This window comes from Erithacus rubecula (genome assembly GCF_903797595.1).
Source record: "Erithacus rubecula genome assembly, chromosome: 15".
Classification (NCBI taxonomy): Eukaryota; Metazoa; Chordata; class Aves; order Passeriformes; family Muscicapidae; genus Erithacus; species Erithacus rubecula.
Genome location: NC_136667.1, coordinates 17,299,006 through 17,314,242, shown reverse-complemented (window position 1 = coordinate 17,314,242; position 15,237 = coordinate 17,299,006).

Sequence of the window (15,237 nt, the reverse complement as noted above, 5' to 3'; positions counted from 1 at the left end):
ATCTGACAAATCCTGAAATCCCTCATTAGCAGGGTTAAATGAAAAAGCAATACCTTAAAATTAAAATCTTCCTGAGATTCACAGGGTGAGCCTCACATTTTAACAGGACAAGGCTTGGAATTTAATTAAACTGAAGAAACAACTCAGTTGCTCATGAGTCAGGTGTGCAAGAAGCTCCTCTGGAACTGCCCCACGTTGGTGTTACTGGTATTTCAACCTCACCTGAGAATGTCTCGTGCCCTGTATGGCAGGAATGTTACCTGAGCTACCTCACGTCCCAGCAACACAGTTAATACCTCTGGATAAACAAAAAAAACAAAAAGAGGATGGCAGTGTGGGTGTTCCAGAGGTGTCCTCAGCAGAAGGCCAACTTCTCATTTCTGATTCATACCCCATCTTAATTAGCTACTCCAACCGGTAGCACACCTCGCTCACCTGCAGCCTGCAGGACTGCTCAAACCCTTGCAATCATGAGTCAGGATGGAAGCCAGCAGCACTGGCTGCTTTGCTTTGGGTCCTTAGAGGCTGTTTTCCCTGCCCAAAGACACTTCAGCTGGAGAGAGGCAGAGCTCAGCTGCCTGTCCAAGCACTTTCCACGAACTGTGACTTCAGCAGCTCTGACGTGCCGTGGCAGCACGGCCCCAGCCAGCCCTCACTCCAATTCCATGGCTCAAATGACACAGGAACAGCAGCTAGAACAGGCAGTCCTCTCACCCCAGCTCCCTCAAGCACAAACAGAACCCACTTCACACACAGCACTCATCCAACACACCCCACCTCATTTTCCTAGAAGAATTTAAAGTTAAAAAATAGTTTCCATGCCAGTTGGTATCCAATTTCTTAATGTCTTACTTCCAGCTGCTTTTAACAGAAACTACATTTTCATCTTAAATATTTCATCACTCAGGTCTGCAAACTCAAAAGCAGAAGCAAAAACTGTCAGTGAATCCCATCATTAAAGGAAAAAGACACCCTAAGACAGTGAAATCAAAGTCATCTATTTGCATTATACATGGAGCTTCATTATGTCAAGTTTGTTTGGCTTTCTCTTTTTGTGCAAGGTGCACAGGTTTCCTTTTGTGATCACACCACAGGTCCAAAATTCTCATTTCCATCTCAGAAACAGTAAAAAGGAACAAACTTTTCTAGTTTTCAAAGTGGCATCATGAATTCTGGCCCTGCTATTCTGGATTTTTATTTCCACTGGGATGAACAGCAGATTTAGGTTCTTATTAGATTTTTAATAAACTTACCACAAGTTTTTAAATCAAGAACTCCTTATGTCCTCTTTAACTCAAAAATTATCAAGAAACACACACCACTTTTGGAAAGCTGGAAGAAAGTTTTGTGTTCTATGGAAGTGTTCTGTGAAAAGTGCTACAAAATTTAAATGCCACTTTAACAAGGAGTGTTAAACACCAATTCAGCTTTTTCACTAGCCCAGTGTGTTTCAAAGCAAAGGCCCTCAAACAAGATGTCAGTCTGAACATACATTTCAAACAATAGAAAGCAAATGAATACTTTTGCAGAACAGTGGCAGAAAGTTCCACAGAATAAAAAAAAAAAAAACCAACAAAAAAAACAACAAACCATAGAGGAAAAACACTTCATCTGAACCAACTGTTGAGATAAAGAAGAGAAACACTAACAACTCCTGATAAATCAGAAAGGAGTGAGGAAATCAGGGCAGAGCTTAGCAATTCCAGAGCACTGAGAGCATGTGGAATCAAGATGGAGCTCTGAAAATAAAATGTGGTAACAACTGCCAAAATGCTGGGCTTTGTCTTTTATCATCTGCACTTACCAAAACAACATTTTTCACACACAAGTGGAAAATAAAAGGAAGATAACACTGCCTTTGCCATTAAATTCAGATAGCAGAGAAGAGAAAGCTTGGTGTATATGAGGTGCAGCAAGTTTCCAGCAGTGCAGCTTGTGAAATAATGCTCTTTTAGCCCAGAAATGCTGCTGAGCCAGCAGCAGAAGGCCCACTCAACTCAAAAGAGGTAAAGTTACACACAAGTAACCAGTGCTGACCCTGAGACACAGCACTAGAACAGACTGATACCCAAGCACCAGCAGTTTTGATTCCTGAAGAAACACAAGCTGTGGTTAGTGAAAGCACTAAGCCACAATCAACACTGATTTTCAACTAAAAAAGAAGAACTCATCTTTAAATCCACTGCTGAATGTGGCTGTCTCCACAGAAGTGCTGCTAATGCAGGAACTGCTAAAGGTGGAAGAGCAACAAGCAGAGAATCACTGCAACCACAAGCCACAGAGGAATTCCAGTATGTGTGTCCCTGCTCTCACTGATACCCAGAGCCAACAAACACAGAAGTGGGAAATAAAATGAAGGCAAATTTATTTGAATTTCAACAGGTATCTGCACCATGAGAATTCCATTTCTGATGCCATCCCAAGGCAGGGAAGCTCCAGTATTCCAACAGGACTATGTGCACACACAAGCCAGAGTGCTCTGAGCACGAGATGATTTTAAATTACTGAGCTGAGATAAATGTGTGCTGGCTTTTCCTGCATTCCATAACCATCAGATGGTTTTATGAGACCATCCAAGCCTGCAGACCTCCCTGAGCCACAAGCTCCTGACAAGCACCTTGCTAATACAAACCTGAGCAGTCTGAAGGAGACACAGCCTTGTGTTTATGATCTTACCTGCAGCCAGAACCTGGGCAAAGGCAAAACCAGTCCCTGGGATGCTCCTGGCTAGCCCTACTCTGCACACAAAGCTCCTGACTAAGTTATGACACTGCTACACTCCTCAGAAGTTTTGGTTTTGAGAAGCACAAGGCTCTCATAAAAGTATTTGAAGATGGAAATGTTTTATCCCTTCACAAATAATTTTTGCAAGCTCAGCAGCTGATAAGTTTTCAGCAAGACAGAGTTTAAACCACAAAACCTTGGATAAACACCCAGCAATCATGTCTGCATTCAAGTGCTTTAACACATGGAAATTCAAGTTCTCTATTTTAAAAAAAAAATTAGGACACTCCAGTAATGTTTAAATTAAGCTACATTAGGCTGGACTTAAATGTAATCTTTGGACTAAAGTATAGGGAGTCATAACTTTATATTATATTGTGCTAGTTTTTAAATAAAAAGTTCAACACCTCCACTGCAACTGGAATCACTCTGCTAAGATCTAGGGATTCATTCTGACACATTCCTACAGGGAAGAGGAATAAAGGAACAAGCAAGGCACGTATATTGATACAGAGGTGTTTTGAAACCATTTCCATCTAAGGATCACACTATCCACTTCTCTAAAAAAACCCAAATGTATTGGAGAGCAGACACTTGCAACACTCTCATCCAGAAATTCAGCAATATGGAAATTAAATATAATACAGATGGCAACCACTACAGGCTTGAAAAATACTGGTGTGTGGTTATTTCAGTGACAAACATTTACCCAGCCAGAGTTGCTGATGAAGGGAAAACTGCAGTTGTTGTGCCTTAGTGGTCTAACATAACAAGAAACCCTTAATTTTATAATGTGTGGTGTGTTTTCCCTTCCCAGGACATAATTCCAAGCTATCATTACTTTAATTCCAAAATGGTAAACCTGTAGAGGGAACAGAGTGAGTTTAAGTGCTAGGTGACCACTACAACAAAACTAAACATCTGACCCTCAATTAAGATAATTAATTGCCCAAGAAGCTGCCAACTGTTTATTTGTTTTAGAAAGACTTGGCAAGTCTCTGCAATTAAAATTCAGGGACAAATGAAGTGTCAGAAGTTCTTTTGACCATTTGACAAGTATTTTGAAGTTGAAATTATCCAATACTGCCAATATAGACAAGAAAATAAATGTGATGTGTGATAATACTACTGGGTATTATCAAGTCTGTATTCTTGTTTAGAAACTTCTCTGTATCAAGGCTCCACACCCCTGAGAAACAGCAAAACAATGCTACTATTATTTTAAAAATTCAGGGTTTTTTGCTGTGAAACCTTTTGTCAGGCTTCTACTCCACACTAAAATCAAGACATAAATTTTATAAACAAACCTTAAGCATCACTACACTACATAAATATATATATACACACAACCTGATATTGCTCCTCAATTAAAGCAGATCACTCAAGATAAACACATACATCCAGCTGGACTTGACAAGGATTTTGAAACAGAGAAACAGAAACCTTAAATGCCAACAAACAGCATTAAAAGGGGCAAGGAAACATTCGTAAGGAAGCTACGGTGACAGAGCAAAGATGACGTGATTAACTGGGGAGAAACTCGGCACAGGAATAGCGAACACCACAGGTTTGAGCAGGTCACGAGCCGATGCAGAGCCTTACACAGAGGGATAGGATGAGTTGTTCTCGCCTGTCTTCCACGACAAGGCTTCTCGCCTCAACTCACGGGCCCTGAAAAGCTGCGATTCCTCCAGCAGGCACTGACCTGCGGACGAGCCCCGGGAGAGCAGCTACAGCCACCCCTCCCCAAAGGAGCAGCTCCCAATGCCTCCCCCAGCCCAGCGGGCACCCGGGGCTGCCGGGCTCTGCTGCCCGGCCCGGGGCGGCGCAAACCCGGCCCCAGCCCCGGGGGCAGCGCAAACCCGGCCCCAGCCCCGGGGGCAGCGCAAACCCGGCCCCAGCCCCGGGGGCAGCGCAAACCCGGCCCCAGCCCCGCCAGGAGAGTCCCGGGGGCAGCACAGACCCGGCCCCAGCCCCGCCAGGAGAGTCCCGGGGGCAGCACAGACCCGGCCCCAGCCCCGCCAGGAGAGTCCCGGGGGCAGCACAGACCCGGCCCCAGCCCCGCCGGAGGATCGGGGAGGCCCCGCCAGGAGCAGCCCCGCGGTGACGGAGCGCGGCCCATCCGGGCACCGCCATCACCGCCCCCCGCTCCCTCACGGCCCCGCCGCTGGAGCCTCCCCCGCCCCGCCGAGCCGCCCCCCAGCGCGGCCTGACCCCGAGCGCGGCCTGAGGGGCCCCGCCGCCGCTCCCCGCTCCGGGCGGAGGCCGCCGCCGCCTCCCCCGGGTGTTTGGGCCTCTCCCTTCCCCGGGCCATTTTGAGCGCCCGCCCCCGCCCCGCTGCTCACCGCCCGCCGCCCCCCCCAGCTGTGGGTGCGCCGCTGCCCGCGCCGCTCGGGGCTGGCTGCCGGCTGTCCGCGCTCTGCCCGTGCCGCTCCGCCGCCGCGCCGCCTCCTGCCCGCTCAGGCGGCCATTTTCTGCTCCATTGTTACCAAGGAACGGGGGACCGGAAGCGGCCGGCGGCAGCCGGAAGTGGAGGCGCGCGCGGCCCCGCGCAGGCGCGGCCCGGGAGGGCAGCCCCGCCCTCAGGGGCCGCCGCCATTTTGGTGCGGGGCAAAGGCTGAGGGTGGGGCAGGGTGGGGGTGGTATGGCTTCTCCTCAGCTCACTGCCCCCAGGGAGTGTGGAGGGGATCGGGGATCGGGGATCAGCGGTGCCAGCGGTGCCCGCTCGTGGTGCGGAGCAGCAGGGCCATCGTGTACCCGCTGTCCCCTAAGTGTGAGGGCGTTTCGTGTCACCTCAGGTGTGTGTGCTCCGGGCAGAGGTCACTCCGTGTAACGCCGATAAATATCGGCAGTGTTGTAAATGAGAAACGAAAGTCTCGATATTCTGCAAAATTTAGATTGCTTTATTTTATATAGACAGAGCAAGCAGTGCTGGAGAAAATGAGGGGTCACTGCCCACTCCACACTTCCACTGAACCTGGTTTGCAGCTCCCTTTTTATAGGATGGTTTTCCTTGTAGGAATCAATAATTGTTATTGTTTTGTTGTAGTAATTCTGCAAGGTAAGCAGTGGTGGGCAAAGAAACTTCCAAACTTCCGTGGGACAGCTCTTGGGACAATTGCTCATGGAACCATCTGGTCTTGGATAAAAAACAGAATAAATGGGAAGCTGATCTTTAGCAGATAATTTGTGATTAATCACACAAAGGCAGGAAATCTGATTCTGCAAAAACAACCTTTGAGACTATAGAAAACCCCTTTTCTTTTACAAACTGGATACACAATATTCATAACAGGGGGATTTAAACAGAATGAGTTTAATCATATATTTCCCTTTCTCTAGGTCCATGTTCTTTTCTTATTTTAAGTATTCTGGTTTATACAAACTCCAAAACTTTTATGATGAACACGAATCATTTATCAATTACCACAATAGGTATTCCTTCCACTTTTCCTCCAAGCTTTGGCATTCCTCCACCTTTAACCATTGACATTCTAACATCTCACCATGGATGTTCCTTCACCTGGTTGTGTAACACATACAGCTGCCATGCCATATAAAAACTAAAATATTCCTGTTTTCCCATGTGAGCCTTAATTAATTTAATGCCACACTTCCCATGTTATGTAGGGTTAAGCACTTCAACAGTTTCCCCCTCATTGCTGAAATTATCAAGGGCAGTGGAGTTTTGAAAGATCCCATTTTAATGCCTGAAAAGTCTGAAGGTCTTGCAAGGAAATCATAATATCCCATCCATAGATAAAAAACCCATATTCCTGAGGATTTCCACCATTTCAGGAAGCCCACGAGACACCTTTGCTTCTCTTTTGGTGGTTCATTATAAAAATAGCACTGGCAGGTTGAGGGGGGTGTTGCATTTAAACTGTTGAGTTTCCAACAATACAAGCCCAGCTCCTTATGTAAACAAAGTGTTTTTATAAATTCACACTTTAAATTTCTCCTGTCAGACTTGAGAACTCACAGGCAGCCACAGTGGCTGGGGGAGAGAAAAGGGAAGGGACAGGTACAGGGCATATTTCTCATCAGTTTTACTTGTCACAGCCTTTGACCAGAAAAGAAAATACCAAAATCCTTAGTAATGAAGAGCAGGAAGGAGTCCCACTTTCATCTGGAGCAGGTGTAGGTTCCCAACTACATTTTTGTTCAAATAACCAGTACATGAAGCAATTTAGTTCATTACAGCTGCAGGACAGGTGATACTTGATACACCACACAGCTGGAGTGATAACTAATATAAGGTGATAACTAATGCAGCATAAAACTTGCTTGCAAAATATTTACATTTTACGTTTTTAAAAGTAAATTGGGGTTGGGAGAGTGAGTTTGAAAACCTTTGCATCATTGCTGAAATTACATTTACTGCAGGGTCAAGCTGTGACCTAACAGCTCTGCTTTGACTGTTAAATGTGAGTGAAATTTAAAAAAACAAAACAAAACAAAAAAAAAAAAAATCACAAAAACAAAATAAGAAGACTTAATTTAATGTCATAAAACAATTTTGTGGTTTTAATGCACCAAAATATTTGTCACTGGGGAAAGTTGTTTTGCTCCCAACCCATGACAAATGGATGTTTTACACAGGCAGTGCTCCAAGCACTACAAATTCCAGTGGCTGCAGAAACTCTTCCCCAAACAGAGACCCTGTGCCTGAGTGTGGGCACACTTTTATATTTGACAAAAAATCCATTCCACTGTCAAAAGTGGATAATCCAGAGAGCAGGAGGTGGGCACAGAATTGATCCAGTTTCTCATGGGCAGCCTTGTGCCCACATTGATAAGGCAGTGTGAGTGTGAGTATTGGCAATTTGCACAGCAGCAGGACATTGCTCAGTGTCACCTCTAAGGAAATCAGAGGTGAGGGGACAGCCACAGGCTGATCATGCATCAAAGTGAATCCTGCCTTTTCTGGGCAAAGGATAAAAGTGGCTTTGTTTAGCCACCAGTAACATAAGTACCAAAATATTAGGGATTGTTGAGCAAATGGGAAGTGGAGCATATTCTGTTTGGATGGAGGGATAAGATGATGCTCCTGGAACAGCCTCCTGACATCTGACACATCATTTTATTTGTCTCTTTCCCCCTCAACAAAACAGCTGCATCCTGCTGATTCACACCTTCCTGAGCACTAAAAACTTGGGGCTGAGCTCCAGGGCACACAGCAAAGGAAAAGCCTCTCCCTCGGTGTGATTTGGTGGATTTATTTGCAAATGCCCTCACAGGTACAGAATAAGCTCTGATTTTTCCACTTAATGGATTTCAGTATCCACTTGACATTAATAACAATTAATGACCTGTGCACACACATCTTCTTAACAGCTTTGACAAAATTAGGATGGGTGTAGCAGCATATTTCAAAAAGCTTGTAGGGAAAAATATATTTGCATAGAAATCTTTGCAGTATAGGGAAAAATCCAAAATTACAGCAAAAGCAGGGTGTAATTCCTACTTAAGTGTTTTCAATTTGCTGCTGTATGTAGAGCTAAAGAGAATTGCAACACTTTTCCATGGTAAGTTTAATGTTGTTTTCTTCAATGAGGGTAAATAAATTTGCTTCAAATTCCCCAGGGTATTAAAAACTGCTTATTAGGTATGCAGTGATAGATGAAAAAATGTTGGTTTTTTTTTTTTTTCTAAAAATATATTAAAATAACTTATTCACAATATAGCTAAGTAATAATCCAAATGCAGTGAGGTGAGGAAATCTGAATCTCTTGGGAGTTTCTAAACCTGAGCAAAAAAATTAAAAATAAAAGACCCACCAAGCTCAGATCCTTGTATATTCAGAGGCAGAGCCAGAGCAGGCAGATGAAGCCAATTGAGAGGTGTAAATGCAGGAATTCTGATTTTTTTCCAGCTACCTAGGTTTAAAGCTGGGCTGCTGTTTACTTTTTAAATTGACTTTGTCTTTCTGTAGCTTCTGGCAGAAGGTTACACACAAAATCTGTGATAAATGCAGGATGTGTGAACTTCTGCTGAATAGGCTTAATCCCAAAGGATTTCTCTGGTGTTTGCTATCACTACCTAGTTAGGTGCTATAAATCCAGTTGCACCTAAAATATTCAGGCTACAGAAGATGAAGTAGTTAAAGCAGAGTGTGGCAATTTATACAACCCCAACATGGAGGTGCTTGTTCATGTCACCAGAGTGCTTTGTCACTGCACCTGAGCCCTGTTCAGGCCAGAATGAGCCAAAGTTGAGTGGGGAAAAGTGAGGTTTTATTTCTCCTTCAGATTGACAACATTGTCTTAGGCTGTCCAAGAATATCCATGTATAGCTGAATGATGATTTTGTCCTTTCTTTCTGGAATACTCACCTCTGCAGGTATTAATTCAAGAAAACTTGTCTCCTGATGAAGGAACTTCATCTCTATTCTGAAAAAGTCAACACTGACAGGTTTTAAGCTCAGAAGTTGGTGGATTTTATTAAAACCCTGAGGCAAGAAAGCTCATCTGAAATAGTCGAATGGAAATGAAAAGCTCCACAGGTAGAACAGAATAAAATCCTAGACTGGAAAAGTTACCTCATCTTGATGAACTCCTTACCGTGCTTACCAGATTAACTTTTTTTTTAGGTTAGTATTAACTTTATTTAATTTTGAAGTAATTTGCTTCTAGGATTATAACATTAGTCAAAAAACCATCTTTTAGTAGTGTCAGAAAAACACTGTTTGTGTCTTTTTTTCATGGCAAAACTTAAAAAATGAAATTGATATCAAGTCTTATCTCAGCTTTTCTCCCAAAAGCAGCCATGCCCAAACAATTGGTTCTGCATTCACACTGATGCAGCTGAATAATGTGTGTCCTGGCATAGGCTGAGCCATTCCCTCCTCTGTCACCTGTGTCCTGGCACAGCCTGAGCCATTCCCTCCTCTGTCACCTGAACCAAGCACAAAACCCAACCAAAGCCCCCAAATGTGGGAATGCTCTCTCAGTGCAGCACTCAGCAGCCAGAGGAGTCTGTGTGTCTAAATGTATCCTAAATGGACAATCCCCAAAGGGACAGTCCCAAAGGAACAGTTCCCACATGGACAGTCCCACCCCTGTGCTGGTGAACAGTTCCAAGCATTAAACCTTGAAGCTCTTCCCCTTTCCCCTCTGTTTACACACCCTGAGTCTCCTCAGTGCTGCCCAGCCCCTGGGTTTGGTGCTCCCAGCTGTGCTGAGCTCCCACAGCAGATCTGGAAATGTCAGAACGGGAGGTGGGGTTTGGGGACATCCCAGTGACAGTGTGTGCAGAGTGTGGGGCTGCTGGCTTGGACAGCACAGACCCAAGGGTTTGCCCAGCACTGGCAGTACCAGTGCTGCCCATGGAGCCTGGCTGGGCTGGGCCTGGCTCTGGCACCAGGGGAAACAGGGGAGGGCACTTGGCCCCTCACAGGGAACAGCTGCCAGGGAAGGGGCCACAGGAGATCTGTTCAGCCATTTGTCTCCTTAAAGGTTAGTGGGAGACATCCCTGGACATTCTGCTGTCAAGGATACATAAGAAAAAATAGCAACTTAAATAATAAGCCAATAAATAATTTCAAAGAGATGCTGTAACATTAGGAAGAGCAGGCTTTGTCCTGTTAACCAGATATTTTCCTTAATGTCATAGTTTATAGTAGTAGAGCTGTTAGAAGAAATCTTCAGCCAGTAAGAGACCAGATCTTGTCTTTCACTGCACTTTGATTGAGAAAGAGGAACGATGTGTCAATATGACAGATATTAATTGGACTGAAAACTAACTGATAGGTCTCCAAGTGTAATTGTAAGCAGAACACTGAGCAAGGCAGAGCTCCCTTCCTGCCAGCTCTTGACCCCACACCACTTAGTGTGTGATCACTGACCTGTGAGAAAATGCCAAATCATTACTGGTGATCTGCAGCTGCACAGAAGTTGGGGCAGGTCGCCAATACCAAACCTAATCTGGATCACTTAATGAGCTGAGTTTAAATAAACAACATGGTTTTTTCTGTGCTAGCAGATGTAAAGTCGTTAGCCTAAGAATAGAGCAGCAGCTGGACTAAGGGGTGGGTGATAAAGTCATGGAAAGCAGTGACTCAGAAGAGGAATAATCAGCTGAAGATGAGCTCCTAATGAGATGCTCTGCCAAGAGGAGCTGATGCTTCCAAGGAACTGTAAAGTGAGGCACCAAGGAAGACAAGAGAGGTTTTATTACCTCTGTGTAGGTTCCAGGAAGTCTTCCTTGAGGGCTGAAAAACACACCTTGATGAGAAAACACCCAAGGAAAATAGTTTACTAAGAAATAAAGGTGAAGGGACATTTTAAATGCAGTCTCTGGGAAGGCACATGACAGATTTAACTCTCAAGGGTGGGGAGGTCTTGGCACAGCTTGAGTGGCTGTGGCTGCTCAGTCACTGGAATTGTTCAGGGCCAGGTTGGATGGGGCTTAAAGCAACCTGGGATGGTGGAAGGTGTCTCTGCCCTGGCAGGAGGTGGAATGGGATGATCTTACAGCTCCCTTCAAACCCAAACCATTCTGTGTGTCCATGATTTATCTGGCAGAGGGGTGTTAAGTAGCTGGACATCAATACAAGTCACTGTGTATTTTTAGGACTGGGAAAAGCTGTCCACTGGAACAACCCACACACAATTTGATGGCTGTGGCAGAGTGCCTGTCACTGAAGAATCACTGGAAATACTTCATGAGAATTTTTTTTTTTTCCAAAGGAAACCCTCTGGTTTGAACAAGCATTAATTCAGAGGAACCTGGCAGCCTTCATTAGGCAGGAATTGGGAGCAGGTTATGAGAACAGCTCCTGCTAGATTTGTTCTGGATAAATACAGAAACCCTGTGGCTGCAGGCAGGGGCAAAGGGAGGGGTGAACAGGCAGCACAACCTGCAGACTGCCTTGGCTGTGCTGCCTGGGTGCTCCCAGAGAGGTGAAAAGGCTATTTTTACCTCACCTAGCCCCCTTCCCCATATTCAACACTTTTTTTTTTTTTTTTTTTTTTTTTTTTTTTTTCATTATTAACATTATCAGTGTGAATCCTGGCTGCCCTCAGCAGCACCAACCACAGGGCAATCAAGGTTTGTATACAGCCACCAAAACGTGCCTCAGACAATTCATTGCTTTAACTCTGGCCTGTAAGAGCACCATCAGCCACTGGGAAACTTAAACCCATTAGAGAGTGAAAATATAATCAAGCAGCATCAGCTTTATTGCAGTCTCTTGGCATTTGGAAAGTGTCAGGTGCCCACTGGGTCTTGTTTAGGGGAAGCAAAGACTCTGGGAAGGCTTTATTGCTTCATTCATTTGTGTGGAGAAACGAGAATGGAGTTAAAATCCTTAAGTGAAAAATTGGGGAAAGAAAAAGTGACAAACCACAGCATGGGGCTGGAGGAAGAGAAAGAGATTTCCAAGGTTTTTTTTTTTCCTTATTCAGTGTTGATGGTTACCTTTTTACTTACACCCTGAACAGAGTTCTGATGGTCACTGTGTTGGGTTGATGTGGCCATAAATGTGGATTCTGTCCCCATCTGCTGCAGCCAGGTGGGGCAGTGCCCCTGATCTCCTGGCACATATTCTCTGCTAATGGGCCATCTTTAAACCAGATGGGCAATCATCTTTATCTTCCCACAGCCCATCCTCCCTCCAGCAGATATCTCCTGTTCATGGCCACTGAGTCCCAGTGCATGACTGATAAAATTCCATCATCCCACTGGGAGATGCTCCAGCCAGGGGAGGAGCCAAGCCTTTCCTACCCAGAGAAAAACTGAGATTTTGGACACCAAGGCACCTTCTTTCCACTGCATTCCAGAGGAAAACCAGACCCTTCCACATCATCCCTGCACCTTCAGAGGAAACTGCACCTTCTCCAGGAGCACTGCTCCAGCTGAACCACATCTGCCACTGCAGGAGGATGCAGCACCATGGAATGGGACTGCTGCCACCACCCTGACTGACTGACGGGTGTCAGCTTGGATTCTGACTCTGGCAGGGTTGGGATTGTTCTTTGTAATCCTGCATTTCTATTTTAATTTTCCTAGTAAAGAGCTGCTATTCCTAATTCCCATATCTTTGCCTGAGGGCCCCTTAATTTCAAAATTATAATAATAATTTGTAGGAGGGGAGTTTACATTCTCTATTTCAAAGAGAAGCTTCTGCCTTTATTGGCAGACACCTGTCCTTCAAACCAGGGCAGTCACTTTCAATCCTTATCTTGGGAGTGATTTCTGATGTCTCACTGCAGTCTGGGAGTGTGTCAGTGACTGGGTGCTGGTGCCTGGTTAATCCCAGGGATAGCAAGGGAACCCACAGTGCCTTCTGCCTCTTCTCTTTGGCAGCTGTTTCAATGGCAAATGCTAATTCCTCTCTCAATGTTTTGCTCTTTCTGGGAATTTAAAAATAACTTGCCTAATGAAGCAGTGCTGAGCAGCTCATATGTCCAGACAGATAGGAGTGAAATGCTTCAGTTCAGAAAGCAAAGTCGTCCGTGGTGGCAGTGCCTTTGAACAAGTCCCCCAAGGCCCTTTTTCAAATAATCCCAGGACTGGCTGAAATTAATGCTGGAAGAAATTCAGAGAAAGGGGGAGAATCACGTCAAAGAGGCTGGGACTTGGGAAGACATTTCTGGGTGAGCTGTAATCAGGCCCATCCTATGACATGCCTTTAGCAGTGCCATTTAATTACTCCTTTAAGGACAGGGTTTGATGTATGTGTGCTGTAGCAGGGACATCCAGAACATGAAAGAAAAACCTGGCACTTACTGAAGGCTTTTCAAAGATCAGTGGAGCTCCTTGTCCCTTGTTAGAGCAACGAGAAGCTGAGCAGAGTGACAAAACTGCCTGTCCAAGGGCAGCCACCAAAGCATGAGCAGGGACAATTACAGGCATTGGCAATTTTCAGCTTCTCCCTCAAAAACACCTTGTTTTGTTACACATCTTTGTTTTTTTATCTCCTGGACCTGGATGTCACCATCCTCATTTAAGTTTACCCTGCAATGAGCTCATCTGCCTCAAGAGCACAGGACACATGGGAACCATGAAGGGTGAACATCCTAGAGGAGCTGGAGGAATGGTTACAAAAGGAGCTGGGCATGATATGCCTGAAATCAAAATTGCTGTGGAAATTCAGGCATGGGAGATACCTGGCTTCTTCCTTTGGGCCAAGACTGGAGCCAGAAAGTCTCTCCCTGCCCACTTGGAGCAGCCTTACCCTCTTGCATTGATTTGCTGCATTATTGTTTTCTTGATCTAAAATTGAGTAATTTGCAGTGCCATAATACTTATCAGAGTATAAATGCTAATTTCTGATATTTCAGTGATAAAATCCTATTTTTCCCCAAGTAGATGAATGATGATTACATTCTTCAAATCAACTCTTATTTTTCTTTAATTGCTTCTGATGCCTTTGGCACTGTTGAGTGACAGGGTCTGCTCTCCATTCTGGGGGAACTCAGCAATATCCTCGTCTCCACAAGAGGAGATAATTTGTCCTAAAAAACAGGTGGTTTTATTTGGGGCAGAAAGGATGAGGAAAGCATTCATCAGAAGAGTTCTGCATGCAGAGGTTCACAGTACAACTCTATGTTAACCCTGCTAATACCATAGGATCTGTATCACATACAGCATGTCCATGTGTTTTCATTGAATTGTTCTTAGAGTGCAATTCATAATCCCCTCGAGCCCTGCATCAAATATGCCACGCTGCAAAAGGATGAAATGAAGCCAAACCACAGGGATCATGTGTTACTTTGTTCTGTGCTCATGCCAGGGAAATGAAGGACTTCCACCACTGGGATTAAACTGCTAAAACCCAGGAGCTTCTGTCTCTCTGTACAGAATAAAGAATTTCAGCATTATCCTTCATCCTTCTACCAGGAACGTGGCCTGTGTGATATCCAGGGCAGTTCAGGCAATGACACATTTCCTTTTTTTGTGCTGGAATCATGACCTAATTCATAACTGTAGCCCTAAAATTAAACTGGTGATTGCTCCCAGCTTGGCCACACAGCCACTGTTCTGCTTAACAACACAAGTCTCCACCTCAGCATGTTCCCTGTAGCATGGCAGACTTCACACACTTGGCAATAATTGAGAGATCTGCACCTTTCTGTTCTCAAATACCAACCCTAACATCAAACAGCTTTGGCTAGAGCTGTGCAGTGATGGTCTCACTCACACCTGGAGCTCTGTGAGCTCTTGGATTCAGTAAGAAGAATAGAGTGACTTTTCAGCTCTTGGTGTCATAAACCCAGCAGAGACTGGGAGCATCACAAGGGGTCCTGCCAGGCATCCACTTTGGAACAGAGCCAGGGCAGAGCAGGTGCCTCAAGCCCAGGATCCAAACCATGTCCTCAGGGCATCACCTTGGGGTGATGCCAACTCCCTCTGGGCACAGGGACAACTCCAGGCACTGCTGGACAGCTTCCCCTCACTGAACACCACACCAGGGGCTCATTCAGCAAGAAAGATCCCAAATAGTCTCCACAGCCAATCCAGCATTTTGCAGTGTTATCTGATGGGAGATGAAGGATTCCTTAAAAATAA